The 13,067-nt window shown below is 38.2% G+C and overlaps 1 protein-coding gene and 1 non-coding gene across 2 annotated transcripts in view; both read right to left on the bottom strand.

The window, feature by feature from the left end:
• LOC124798129 (trehalase-like) overlaps positions 1-13,067 on the bottom strand; it is a 363,441-nt gene that overhangs the window by 59,161 nt on the left and 291,213 nt on the right. The gene's annotated exons all lie outside the window — the stretch shown is intronic.
• Trnat-ugu lies at positions 11,715-11,789 on the bottom strand. The gene has a single exon. It is a non-coding gene; the product is annotated as a tRNA-Thr (tRNA).

The following is a 13,067-nucleotide window of genomic DNA, read 5'->3' as shown; positions in this document are numbered from 1 at the left end:
TTCATGCTGCTACCACGAAAATAAAAATGCAACTCAGTGTTTGAACAGAGGAAGGTAAATAGAGTCCCATATTACAAAGAAGCTCTCAAAACAAAGAAGCAATTATAGTTAAGGGGGATTTATCTTCAGAAAGGAAATAAAAAGAGGTTTATTGCTGTGCATAGCTCTAGTGACCTAACATCATTTTATGAAAGGTTATGAAAGTGAATGGAAGATAGACTTATAAAAGAAGAAAATGATACTTCTTCATGCACTTAAGCACTAGACCCTTCTCACTGACTTTGAAAATCCTGCAATAATTTTTGGTGAGGAAGAAATTTTATATACTGCTTCTGATAAACTTGATTAACTGCATACTGGTACCCACCAGAGAATATGAGAGGGGATTTTTCACAAATGAACCTTGTTTTAAAACTATTAGGAGTGTCACGATGCCTGAAGAATGCTTCTTACAACTTGAAGTTCATCAAACTAGTGGAACCTCCTTTACAACTGCCCAACCCAGATCTCTACATAGAGACCTGTATCCTAAATGGCAGTCACCTGGCTACAGACAGCAAATGTAAGAAATACAAGCAGGAGATATATGATAGCAGTATTCTGATGCTAATTTGGAATCTGCCTTAAACAAGACAGTTCATATACAAAGTACTACCTTTAACTTTAATTCCAGATATTATATATATATAAATCTGAATTATTTGCTTACTTTAAAAGTATGTCATAATTTCTTACAGTAATAATTTGTAAATTTTAGACATTGGCAACAAGTCACTCAGAGAACCACTTAACTTTTTCCCAGGAAATCAGCACTGGCATTATGTTAAAACTAGTCCTTCTACCAAATAAATACAATGCCAAAGAATGCAAAGATTACAATGCAAGATTACAAGCACAAAGGCAACTAAACAAGTAGAAGGATTTATATTTTCAGCAAACTAGATAAAGAGGAATTAGTGTCATATTTCAGTAATGAACCTGAAACATTTAGCCCTGCTGAAAGGCATGTAGAAGAACTAAGGCACAGATTTTAAGGTATAGTAGACAATGGAATTTATAGATATTCACCTAATTGAACAGTTCATGATGACAGAAACATCCATGGTATATACAATTTATTTATTTATTTATTTACACGCCTAGTTCCATAGGACTAAACTGAGGAGCAAATCTCCAAGGTCATGGAACATGTCAGTACATGAAATTACAACATAATATAATAACAGAAAAATAAATTGTTTATGAACCCAAAAAAAGTCAAACCATAAGTAAACAGAATCAGCAATATAATGTAAGAATCAGCTTAATTTTTCAAGGAACTCCTCAACAGAATAGAAACTCTTCAGTTTCAATTTGAAAGCACTTGGATTACTGCTAAGATTTTTGAATTCTTGTGGTAGCTTGCTGAAAATGGATGCAGCAGGATACTGCACACATTTCTGCACAAGAGTTAAGAAAGTGCGATCAAAATGCAGATCGGATTTCTGCCTAGTATTCTTATTCTTGGGAATAAGCTGATATTAACAAGAAATGACAGTAAAGAATATTTGTATTGAAATGCCAATGTCAGAATACCTATACTCTTGAACAGAGGTTTACTAGATGTTCGCAAACTTACACTATTTATTGTCCGAACTGCCCATTTCTGAGCCAAAAATATCCTTTGAGAATGAGAAGAGTTACTTCAAAATATAATAACGTATGACACAAGCAAATGAAAATAAGCAAAGTAGACTAATTTTTGTGTCAAATGAACACTTGCTTCAGATTCCATTTGAACAGTAAAAATGGCAGCATTATGTCTTTGAATAAGATCCTAAACGTGGGCTATCCACAACAGTTTACTCTGCCTGAAACCCTAGAAATTTAAACTGTACAGTTTTACTAATCATATGCCCATTCTGTGAAATTGAAACATTGGGTTTTGTTGGATTGTAGTTAGAAACTGTAAAAACTGAATGTTACTGTGATTTAGATTATTTTCTGTGATTTAGATTATTTTCTACAAACCAAGAACTTATGTTATCAACTGCACTATTTGAAACCGAGCCAATGCTGCACACAACATCCATTACTACCAAGCTAGTGTGATCAGCAAACAGAAATATTTTAGAATTAATTGTAATACTAGAGGCAATAACATTTATATAAATAAGGAACAGGAGTGGCCCCAACACTGATCCCTGGGGCACCCCCAATATGACCATGTCCCAGTCAGACCTCATATCACAGCCATTCTCAACAATGTGAATAATGACCTTTTGCCATCTGTTGTTAAAGTAAGAGGTGAGCCAACAATGAGCAACTCCCCATATTCCATAATGGTCCAACTTTTGGAGCAAAGCAATATTTTGTGACTCCCCCCCACCGCGAACCATGGACCTTGCTGTTGGTGGGGAGGCTTGTGTGCCTCAATGATACAGATAGCCGTACTATAGGTGCAACCACAATGGAGGGGGTATCTGTTGAGAGGCCAGACAAATGTGTGGTTCCTGAAGAGGGGCAGGAGCCTTTTCAGCAGTTGCAGGAGCAACAGTCTGGATGATTGACAGATCTGGCCTTCTAACACTAACCAAAATGGCCTTGCTGTTCTGGTACTGCGAACGGCTGAAAGCAAGGGGAAACTACAGCCATAATTAAATGATGATGGCATCCTCTTGGGTAAAATATGCCGGAGGTAAAATAGTCCCCCATTCGGATCTCCGGGTGGGGACTACTCAAGAGGACGTTGTTATCAGGAGAAGAAAACTGGCGTTCTACGGATCAGAGTGCGGAATGTCAGATCCCTTAATCGGGCAGGTAGGTTAGAAAATTTAAAAAGGGAAACGGATAGATTAAAGTTAGATATAGTGGGAATTAGTGAAGTTTGGTGGTTGGAGGAACAAGACTTTAGGTCAGGTGAACACAGGGTTATAAATACAAAATCAAATAGGGGTAATGCAGGAGTAGGTTTAATAATGAATAAAAAAAAATAGGAGTATGGGTAAGCTACTACAAACAGCATAGTGAACCCATTATTGTGGCCAAGATAGACACGAAGCCCACGCCTACTACAGTGGTACAAGTTTATACGCCAACTAGCTCTGCAGATGATGAAGAAACTGATGAAATGTATGATGAGATAAAAGAAATTATTCAGGTAGTGAAGGGAGATGAAAATTTAATAGTCATGGGTGACTGTAATTCGAGAGTAGGAAAAGGGAGAGAAGGAAACATAGTAGGTGAATATGGATTGGGGCTAAGAAATGAAAGAGGAAGGAGAGCATAACGTAATCATAGCTAACACTTGGTTCAAGAATCATGAAAGAAGGCTGTATACATGGAAGAACCCTGGAGATACTAAAAGATATCAGATAGATTATATAATGGTAAGACAGAGATTTAGGAACCAGGTTTTAAATCGTAAGACATTTCCAGGGCTATGTGGACTCTGACCACAATCTACTGGTTATGAGCTGTAGATTAAAACTGAAGAAACTGCAAAAAGGTGGGAATTTAAGAAGTTCAGACCTGGATTAACTGACTAAACCAGAGAATGTACAGAGTTTCAGGGAGAGCATAAGGGAACAATTGACAGGAATATGGGAAAGAGATACAGTAGAAAAAGAATGGGTAGCTTTGAGGGATGAAATAGTGAAGGCAGCAGAGGATCAAATAGGTAAAAAGACAAGGGCTAGTAGAAACCCTTGGGTAACAGAAGAAATATTGAATTTAATTGATGAAAGGAGAAAATATAAAAATGCAGTAAATGAAGCAGGCAAAATGGAATACAAACGTCTCAAAAATGATATCGACAGGAAGTGCAAAATGGCTAAGCGGGGATGGCTAGAGGACAAATGTAAGGATGTAGAGGCCTATCTCACTAGGGGTAAGAGGGATACTGCCTACAGGAAAATTAAAGAAACCTTTGGAGAAAGGAGAACCACTTGCATGAATATCAAGAGCACAGATGGAAACCCAGTTCTAAGCAAAGAAGGGAAAGCAGAAAGGTGGAAGGAGTATATAGAGGGTCTATACAAGGGTGATGTACTTGAGGACAATATTATGGAAATAGAAGAGGATGTAGATGAAGATGAAATGGGATATATGATACTGTGTGAAGAGTTTGACAGAGCACTGAAAGACTTGAGTCGAAACAAGGCCCCAGGAGTAGTCAACATTCCATTAGAACTACTGATAGCCTTGGAGAGCCAGTCCTGACAAAACTCTACCATCTGGTGAGCAAGATGTATGAGAAAGGTGAAATACCCTCAGACTTCAAGAAGAATATAATAATTCCAATCCCAAAGAAATTAGGTGTTGACAGATGTGAAAATTACCGAAATATCAGTTTAATAAGTCACAGCTGCAAAGTACTAATGCGAATTCTTTACAGACAAATGGAAAAACTCATAGAAGCCAACCGCGGGGAAGATCTGTTTGGATTCCATAGAAATGTTGGAACACATGAGGCAATACTGACCCTACGACTTATCTTAGAAGAAAGATTAAGGAAACAGAAACCTACGTTTCTAGCATTTGTAGACTTAGAGAAAGCTTTTGAAAATGTTGATTGGAATACTCTCTTTCAAATTCTGAAGGTGGCAGGGGTAAAATACAGGGAGCGAAAGGCTATTTACAATTTGTACAAAAAGCAGATGGCAGTTATAAGTGTCGAGGGGTATGAAAGGGGAGCAGTGGTTGGGATGGGAGTGAGACAGGGTTTTAGCCTATTCCTGATGCTATTCAATCTGTATATTGAGCCAGCAATAAAGTAACCAAAAGAAAAGTTCAGAGTAGGTATTAAAATCCATGGATAAGAAATAAAACTTTGAGGTTCGCCGATGACATTGTAATTCTGTCAGAGACAGCAAAGGACTTGGAAGAGCAGTTGAATGGAATGGACAGTGTCTTGAAAGGAGGGTATAAGATGAACATCAACAAAAGCAAAACTAGGATAATGGAATGTAGTGGAATTAAGTTGGGTGATGCTGAGGGAATTAGATTAGGAAATGAGACACTTAAAGTAGTAAATGAGTTTTGCTATTTGGGTAGCAAAATAATTGATGATGGTTGAAGTAGAGAGGATATAAAATGTATACTGGCAATGGCAAGGAAAGCGTTTCTGAAGAAGAAAATTTTGTTATCATCGAATATAAATTTAAATGTCAGGAAGTTGTTTCTGAAAGTATTTGTATGGAGTGTAGCCATGTATGGAACTGAAACGTGGATGATAAATAGTTTAGAAGCTTTCAAAATGTGGTGCTACAGAAGAATGCTGATGATTAGATGGGTAAACCACATAGCTAATGAGAAGGTATTGAATAGAATTGGGGAGAAGAGGAGGGTTCGGTTGGTAGGACATGTTCTGAGACATCGAGGGATCACCAATTTAGTATTGGAGGGCAGTGTGGAGGGTAAAAATCGTAGAGGGAGACCAAGAGATGAATACACTAAGAAGATTCAAAAGGATGTAGGCTGCAGTAGGTACTGGGAGATGAAGAAGCTTGCACAGGATAGAGTAGCACGGAGAGCTGCATCAAACCAGTCTCAGGACTGAAGACCACAACAACAACAACATTTTGTGACCAACACAATCAAATACCCTAGTAAAATCAAAAAAGATGCCTAGAGTTCGAAACCTTTTGTTTAATACATCCAATATGTTGCAGAGAAAAGAGAATACAGTGTTTTTAATTGTTAAACCAGTTCTTAAGCTAAATTGTACTTTTGATAGGAAATTATGTGATATAAAATGATCAATTATCCTTATATACACAGTTTTTTCAGTAACTTTAGGAAACACTGATGGCATAGAAATAGGTCTAAAATTGTCTACATTATCCCTTTCTCTCTTTTTATAAAGTGGCTTTACTACCGAGTACTTTAATTGTTCAGGAAACTAACCATTCTTAAAGGAGAAATTACAGATATGGCTAAGTACAGGGATAACATGTGCAGCCCAGTACTTTAATATTATTCTACGCATTCCATTACATCCATGAGAGTCCTTAGTCTTCAATCATTTAATTGTTGACTCAATCTCTGTCTTGTCAGTATCACAGAGGGGTATTTCAGTCATCAATCTCAGAAAGGCATTTTACAAGAGAGTTATATGATTCCCTGTAGATACTAAGTTTTTATTTAATTCACCAGTAATGTTCACAAAATGATTGTTAAATACTGTACACATATCTGACTTATCAGTAACAGAAATATTTTTACTGCGAATTGACTTTATATCATTGACCTTGTGCTGCTGACCAGACACTTCTTTCACAACTTACCATATGGTTTTAATTTCATCCTGTGAATTAGCTATTCTATTTGCATACTGCATACTCTTTGCCTTCCTAATAACATTTTTAAGCACCCTACAATACTGTTTGTAAAGGGCTACTGTAGCTTGATTGTGACTACTTCTAACATTTTGATATAATTCCTGCTTTGTTCTACATGATATCCTTATCCCAATAGTCAGCCACCAAGGCTGCCTTTTACTGCTATTACCCTGTTTAGAATGTTCTAATGAAAAGCAACTCTCAAAGAGAATGAGAAATGTGTTAAGGAAAGCATTCTGTCTGGTACCTATGTTAACATAATCCATTAATGAGGTTTAAAAATCTATTGTCACTGGATTAGCTTTCCGAAATAGTTTGTAATTACATGTAAAATTCATTTGAGTACAAAAGTCTTTTAGTGTCAAAATTTGTGCATCATGGTCTGAAAGGCCATCCACCCTTTTATTAACAGAATGCCCATCTAGTAATGAAGAATGAATAAAAGTATTGTCATGGCTGTGCTGCTGTTCCCCTGCACACTGGTTGGAAAAAACACTGTATGCATCAGATCATATGAATTTATGAGATCTATCAACATCCTTTTTCTCGCACAGTCATATACAAAATTAATACTGAAATCACCACATATAAATAATTTTTATTGCTTCATATAAAGTGAACCAAGAACACTCTCTTGCTTGAGAAGAAATGTCCTGAAGTCAGAATTAGGGGTCTTAAAAACAACAACAATTAGAAGTTTAGTTTCACTAAACTCAACTGCCCTGCACAAGATTCAAATAACTGTACAGTGCTGTGCTGAGATACATCTACAGATTCAAATGGAATAATGTTTTCTTTACATACATGGCCACTCCTCCACTCCACAAAGAACTCCTTGAAAAACAGCCAGCTAATCTGTATCCTGATAAAGGAAGACTGAATTGTCAAATTATTTAAGTGGTACTCCAATAAACCAATAAAGTCAGAGTCAACATCTATAAGCAGTTCACTAACTTCATCTCTAATACCTCTTATATTTTGATGAAATATGCAAATTTCTTCTCTTCTTGGATACTTGACCGCCTCTGAAGGTGATTCCTTTGTGATTCCTTTGCTAGAGGGACTTCCTTTAAGCAGGTATACCTAACAGCTGACTTCAATCTAGAAAAGGTGCATTTCTAACACCAACTACTATGGGAATTTTTCCATGAGTTTTCCAACAGCCACACACTACACTGTTGCCTATAAGCTTTGCCAGCCTCCTCTTCCCATACCTACAGAGGTGCAGGCCTTGTCTACTGAAATCTGATCTGCTGATAGACTAAACTGGTACCACTGCAATGTGACCCATGGACTCCACCATTAATGCCTTTTCCAGCCCCATATTGACACACCTCACATCAGCATTAAGACAAGACAAATCATGATGCTGAAACAGTTGCACAAAGTGCTCATTAGTGCCACCAGTTTGAGTAGTTATCTTTATCAGGTCACCACCTACATCATATTCCCAATCCCTATCAAGACTATTCCCTGCTCCACCCACAATCACTACTTGATCCTTTTTCATAAAATTCTTACGTAACTCTCCTATGCTGTCAGTCACCTGAGCCCAAAATTGAAGGTAGCAAAGCAAAAGCAGAAACACTGAACTTGGTTTTTAAATAGTCTTTTACCAATGAAAATGAAATGGTATTGTCCCAATTTAATAATTACACCACTGAAAAGATATGTGATATAGATATTACTGTCAGTGGTGTTGGGAAACAGGCGAAAACTCTAAAATTGGACAAGACTCCAGGGTCCAATGGAATCAGTAACAGATTCTGCACTAAATTTATGACTCACTTAGCTTCTCTTTTAGTGATAATCTACCATAGAAACCTTCAACAAAAATCATGCCCAGTAGTTGGAAGAAAGCACAGTATATGGCTGAGTCTGTCTGTCACTCTGGGAATGTATGGCAGAAAGGCCGTACCTGACACTTCTTCTTTCAATGTGTCACTTTGCCAAGCCTTTGGTTCTGTGACACTTCTTATGTAACTGGTGGAGTACCTTTTGCTCCTTGGAAGACTTTCTAGGTGTTTAATCTCATGTCTGATCTGCTATGGCTCATATTTCTGTCTTGAGTGTGTTACGAATATATTAATCATACCTCTTTTCTGCCTGAGGTGATGATTTGACAGTCTGTGCAGGTATTGATCCATGTGTGTCGGTTTTTGATACAGGTTTTGTCCCAGGTTTTCACCATCCCCTGCAATCAGCACATCTATAAAGGGTAGCTGTTGGTGCTTCTATACCTCCATGGGAAATTTTATGTTGGCAGGGAATCTGTTCACATGTCTTAAGAAGTCACCAAGGTTTTCCTAACCATGGCTCCACACAATAAAGGTATTGTTAACATATCTGCATCATACCTTATGTTTACAAAGTTCAAAGTCCAAAACCTGTGCTTCAAAATGTTTCGTGAAGAACTTGGCCACCACTGGACTAAGTGGACTACTCATGGCATCATCTTCCAGCTGAAAGCTGTTCATAGGAACTGCCATTCCACATGAAATAGCTCATGGTGAGACAAGCATGAAAGATCCTGGTGATGCCTTGCAAGAAAATTGAACTGATATACTCCTGAGAATCACTGATTGGCACTCTGATAAACAAAGAAATGACATCAAAGCTGAGCAGGATGTTGTCTGGTCAAAATTTTAGTTTCTTCAACTTCTCAATGAAATGTCCTGTGTTCTTTAAGTATTTGTTGGTCTTTACCAAATGCAGCTGAAGCAGAGAGGCCTAGTATTTTACCGGTTTATACACTGGTGAGCCTGGAGCACATACAACTGATCTTCATGGAACATTATCCTTATATATCTCTGGTAATCCAGATAGCTGAGATGGTAGGGCTTCTGTGTTGCATAGATTCCTCTTTATGTCTGCCATTAGAGAAGGCTTCTTGAACAACTAATATGTATTCCATGTGATTCACTGCAGGGAAGGAGGAGAAGGAGGAGGAGGAGGAGGGGGAGGCAATTAGTGTTTAACATTCTATTGGCAATGAGGTCATTAGAGATGGAGCACGAGCTCATATTTGGGAAAGATGGAGAGGGAATCAGCCATGCCCTTTCAAAGGAACTATCCTGGCATTTGCCTGAAACAATTTAAAGAAATCAGGCAAAAAATTAAATCAGGATAGCCAGATGCAGGTTTGAACCACAGTCCTCCCAAATGCGAGTCATGTGTGCTAACCACCTCGAGTGGTGTGATCTGCTACAAAAGATCCATGCTTAGTTTTCAGTGGATGTAATAGGTCCTGAATAAAATTTTCAGTCATCATTATGTAGTCACATTTCCCTTGTAGGCAGGCAGTATCAATATACTCTTATCAGTGTTATGTCTCTTGATACTATAGTAACTTCTTGAAGATCTTAAAAGTTGTTGATGTAGACTAGAAGAAAAGGAGACACAAAAAGAATCTACGCAAGATAAGGTAATCTAAGGATTAGTGATGGGAAACAGATGAGGCATATATTGGAAGAAATGTTGGACAAGGGTGTTATTTGTCAATGACAGCTTTCAACATTAAACCAAAAACCTAACAGCCCAAGCATTACAAAACGAATTGCATATAATAGTAGGATGGGAGACGGTAAAGACTTAAGTAGGTGGATGATCAAATGAACAATCAGTGTTGGTTAAAACACAGCAAAACTACAATTTATGATGGAGACAATCATACAAGTGGGAAAACAGTATGAAATGAAGATAAATACAGCAAAGACCAAAGTAATGAGACTGCTTAACAAGCAATGTCTTTACATGATTAAGATGTTTGGTGACAGATAATGAAAGTTGTGTTGAGGAAGTAAGAAGCAGAAGGCAAAAAGGTAAAAGAGATAGCAAGAAGGTGGAAGGTTATTGACACCAAAAACAATTCTAATAGAATTAAAAAAGAGATTTGGCAAATGTTTTCTCTGGAGTGTACTACTATATGTCAGAAAATAGTGGACAGTCAAAATGAAAGACAAAGAGTACTTCAATAATTTTTAAATGTGTAGTGGACACAAATGCTAAAAGGGGAATTCAGGGAAAGAATGATGACTGGAGAAGTGCTTGTAAGAGTACTACACAAAAGAAAACTACTTGAAATAATAAGAATTAGGGAAACATCTCAGCTGTGCCACACAATATGCTGCGAAGTAACTGCCTGCAACAGAGACACTGAAGGGAAGAAAACAGTATGGGAAGGAGTAACAAAAGTAAGGAGACCTGGAATGCTGGAACCTGAGTGGAGGAGTAGGTCAATAACTAAGGTGCCAATTCAGGAACTAACAGCTCCAAAAGGTAGGACAATTGTTTCTACCTTTGTAAGTCTACCAGAAGAACTCAATATTTTTCCTTGTGAGGCTAAGCTTACACTAGCCATCCTCTCGTTCTGTGATTGTTGGTCAGTATTTACCTTCAGCAGACAGAATACTGAGTCCTGCCAGTAAACACATATGTAATTATATACACTCTGTATGGGCATTTGTCTCTCATCTGATGAAGGATTTTGCCTGAAAGCTGAAATTTTTCAGGAGTCTACTTTTACATGTGTCTGTCCACCACTCAATGCCTCCTAATGTGGTGAGTAGCAGTTTTCCCTAGTTCATACTGTTATCTTTACATTGTATTATTTGATGCTGGATAAAAAGGGTGAGGGGGTAAGTGCCCTTTTATTCCACTGTGTTCTTTAAATATTTAGGAAATCTTGTGTAGTGGATTTTAAAAACTACTTCGCATTGTATCAACAAACTGAAATCAGGTGACATCATAATTTTAGTTTGAATGTGAACTATGTTTTGTGTTAATGGTATTGTGTAGAAGAAGGTTCTAAAATTTGCATCCAGCTGTTCAGGACTTCTTTTTTTGTTTAACTTAAATCTGCTCATATATATATGATAGTAACGCTTACATGAAGGCTGTAAAAAAGTTTTATTAATCACTGAACAGTATACTTATAGAAACATACATGCTTCACAGATGTGCTCAGCTGGTACAGTCTGAATTTTCAATTCTTCAAATTTATCTTGACAGAAATGCCTCAACTGTATGTTCTTCTGCAGTTTTAGCAACCTGTATATGTTTACTTTTGTTGCACTGTCACATATAAATACCAAAGTAATTAAATTTTTTTATGATAAAATAGCACACTCTTTAGTAATCAGTCATTTGTGCAAGTCAGCTTCCCTCATGTTTTAAGTAGGCAGAGGTAAAACCACTACACAAAAAAGGATCAAGGCAATATGGAAAATTACACACCCTATCTCTACCCTCCCAGAATTAGACCCAAGTATTTCAAAATATAGCTGCAGATCAGATAACAAATTTTATCACAAAATATGACATTAGAATTACATATTCACACCTTCAGCTGGTGATAGGCATTGATATATATCAATGGGAACAGGTGAAAATGTGTGCCCCGACCAGGACTCGAACCTGGGATCTCCTGCTTACATGGCAAATGCTCTATCCATCTGAGCCACCGAGGGCACAGAGGATGGTGCAACTGCAGGGACTATCTCACATATGCCTCCTGTGAGACTCACATTCTCCCTTATATGTCCACACATTACATCGTGGTGTCCCTACCCAACACACACATTACTCGTGAAAGACATTCTTACCAAGTCCCGTAAGACCTTGAGTAATATGTGTGCATCCACACAGAAGAGGAAGGTAATGGATGGTATTGCCAGAACTATTTAGATGGATATGGTGTCTGTTCCTTTGGACATATCCATATCCATATCTACATGCATCAGACATGCCTGAAAGAACAGACACCATATCCATATAAACACGACATTACCCTCCAAAACCAAAATGGGTTCCAAAAACAAAAAAGCATCTAGAATGCAATTAATGAATTCAATGAAAAAAAAAAATCAGCACATCACTGGACAAAAACTATAAAATGGCAGGTATCCTCTGCAACTTTCCAAAGGCATTCAGTTCAGTGAATCACTCCATTCTACTTCATAAAATAGACAGATATGGCATCAGACAAAATGCTCTGCAGCCGCTTTGGTCTTATCTGACGAAAAAGAAAGAAGTGGCAATCATAACACCTAATACCTTAATTATGCATCTCAGTGGGATGAAATTTCACAAGAAATCTCTGAAGACTCAGATTTAAGCCCAATCTTGTTTCTCTTTTACATTATGGGAACAGGATAGGAATAGCAGTATACACAATAAACTGTCCTCACTAATATCTGCACATACATATATTTCGACAGTTATCATACATGTGCACACAGTTCAAGGTATAAGAACAGACTGAATTAACATGGCGGCTGGGATGAGCGACCTGAGTCCCAAAGATTAATATTGTCTACGGCCAATATGACCTATTGATGCCACAGAGCCCCCCCCCCCCCCCCCTGCACCCCCCTCCCCTCCCCCACCCCCACCCCTTGGACTGAACAGCGGATGGCGGGGTGTAGGTGTGGCAAGCCCAGATGCTAATTGAGCCATCTGGCAAGATGAAGGCACGAATTGTCATCAGGTCACACTCATGAGGGAGGGTGAGGTTATGCACAACACCGACATTTAACTGGTCATTGGGTGGCGGGGCCACGGTGTCTCCACAGTTGATGAGGTAGCAGCACGGGTGGAGGGTAGTGTGTCTGAGAAACCCGCAAAAGGTGACAGGGCAGCATCGGGTGAACAAAACAGCATGGTGGCCTGAGGAGAAACATTATCAGACTCCACGGGGGGAGAGAGACTGGTGGGAGAGTCATTAGGAGAATCAGACTGAGCCAGCAA

The sequence above is a fragment of the Schistocerca piceifrons genome, chromosome 5 (genome assembly GCF_021461385.2).
Source record: "Schistocerca piceifrons isolate TAMUIC-IGC-003096 chromosome 5, iqSchPice1.1, whole genome shotgun sequence".
Classification (NCBI taxonomy): domain Eukaryota; kingdom Metazoa; phylum Arthropoda; class Insecta; order Orthoptera; family Acrididae; genus Schistocerca; species Schistocerca piceifrons.
This window is presented reverse-complemented; position numbering and strand designations above follow the sequence as displayed.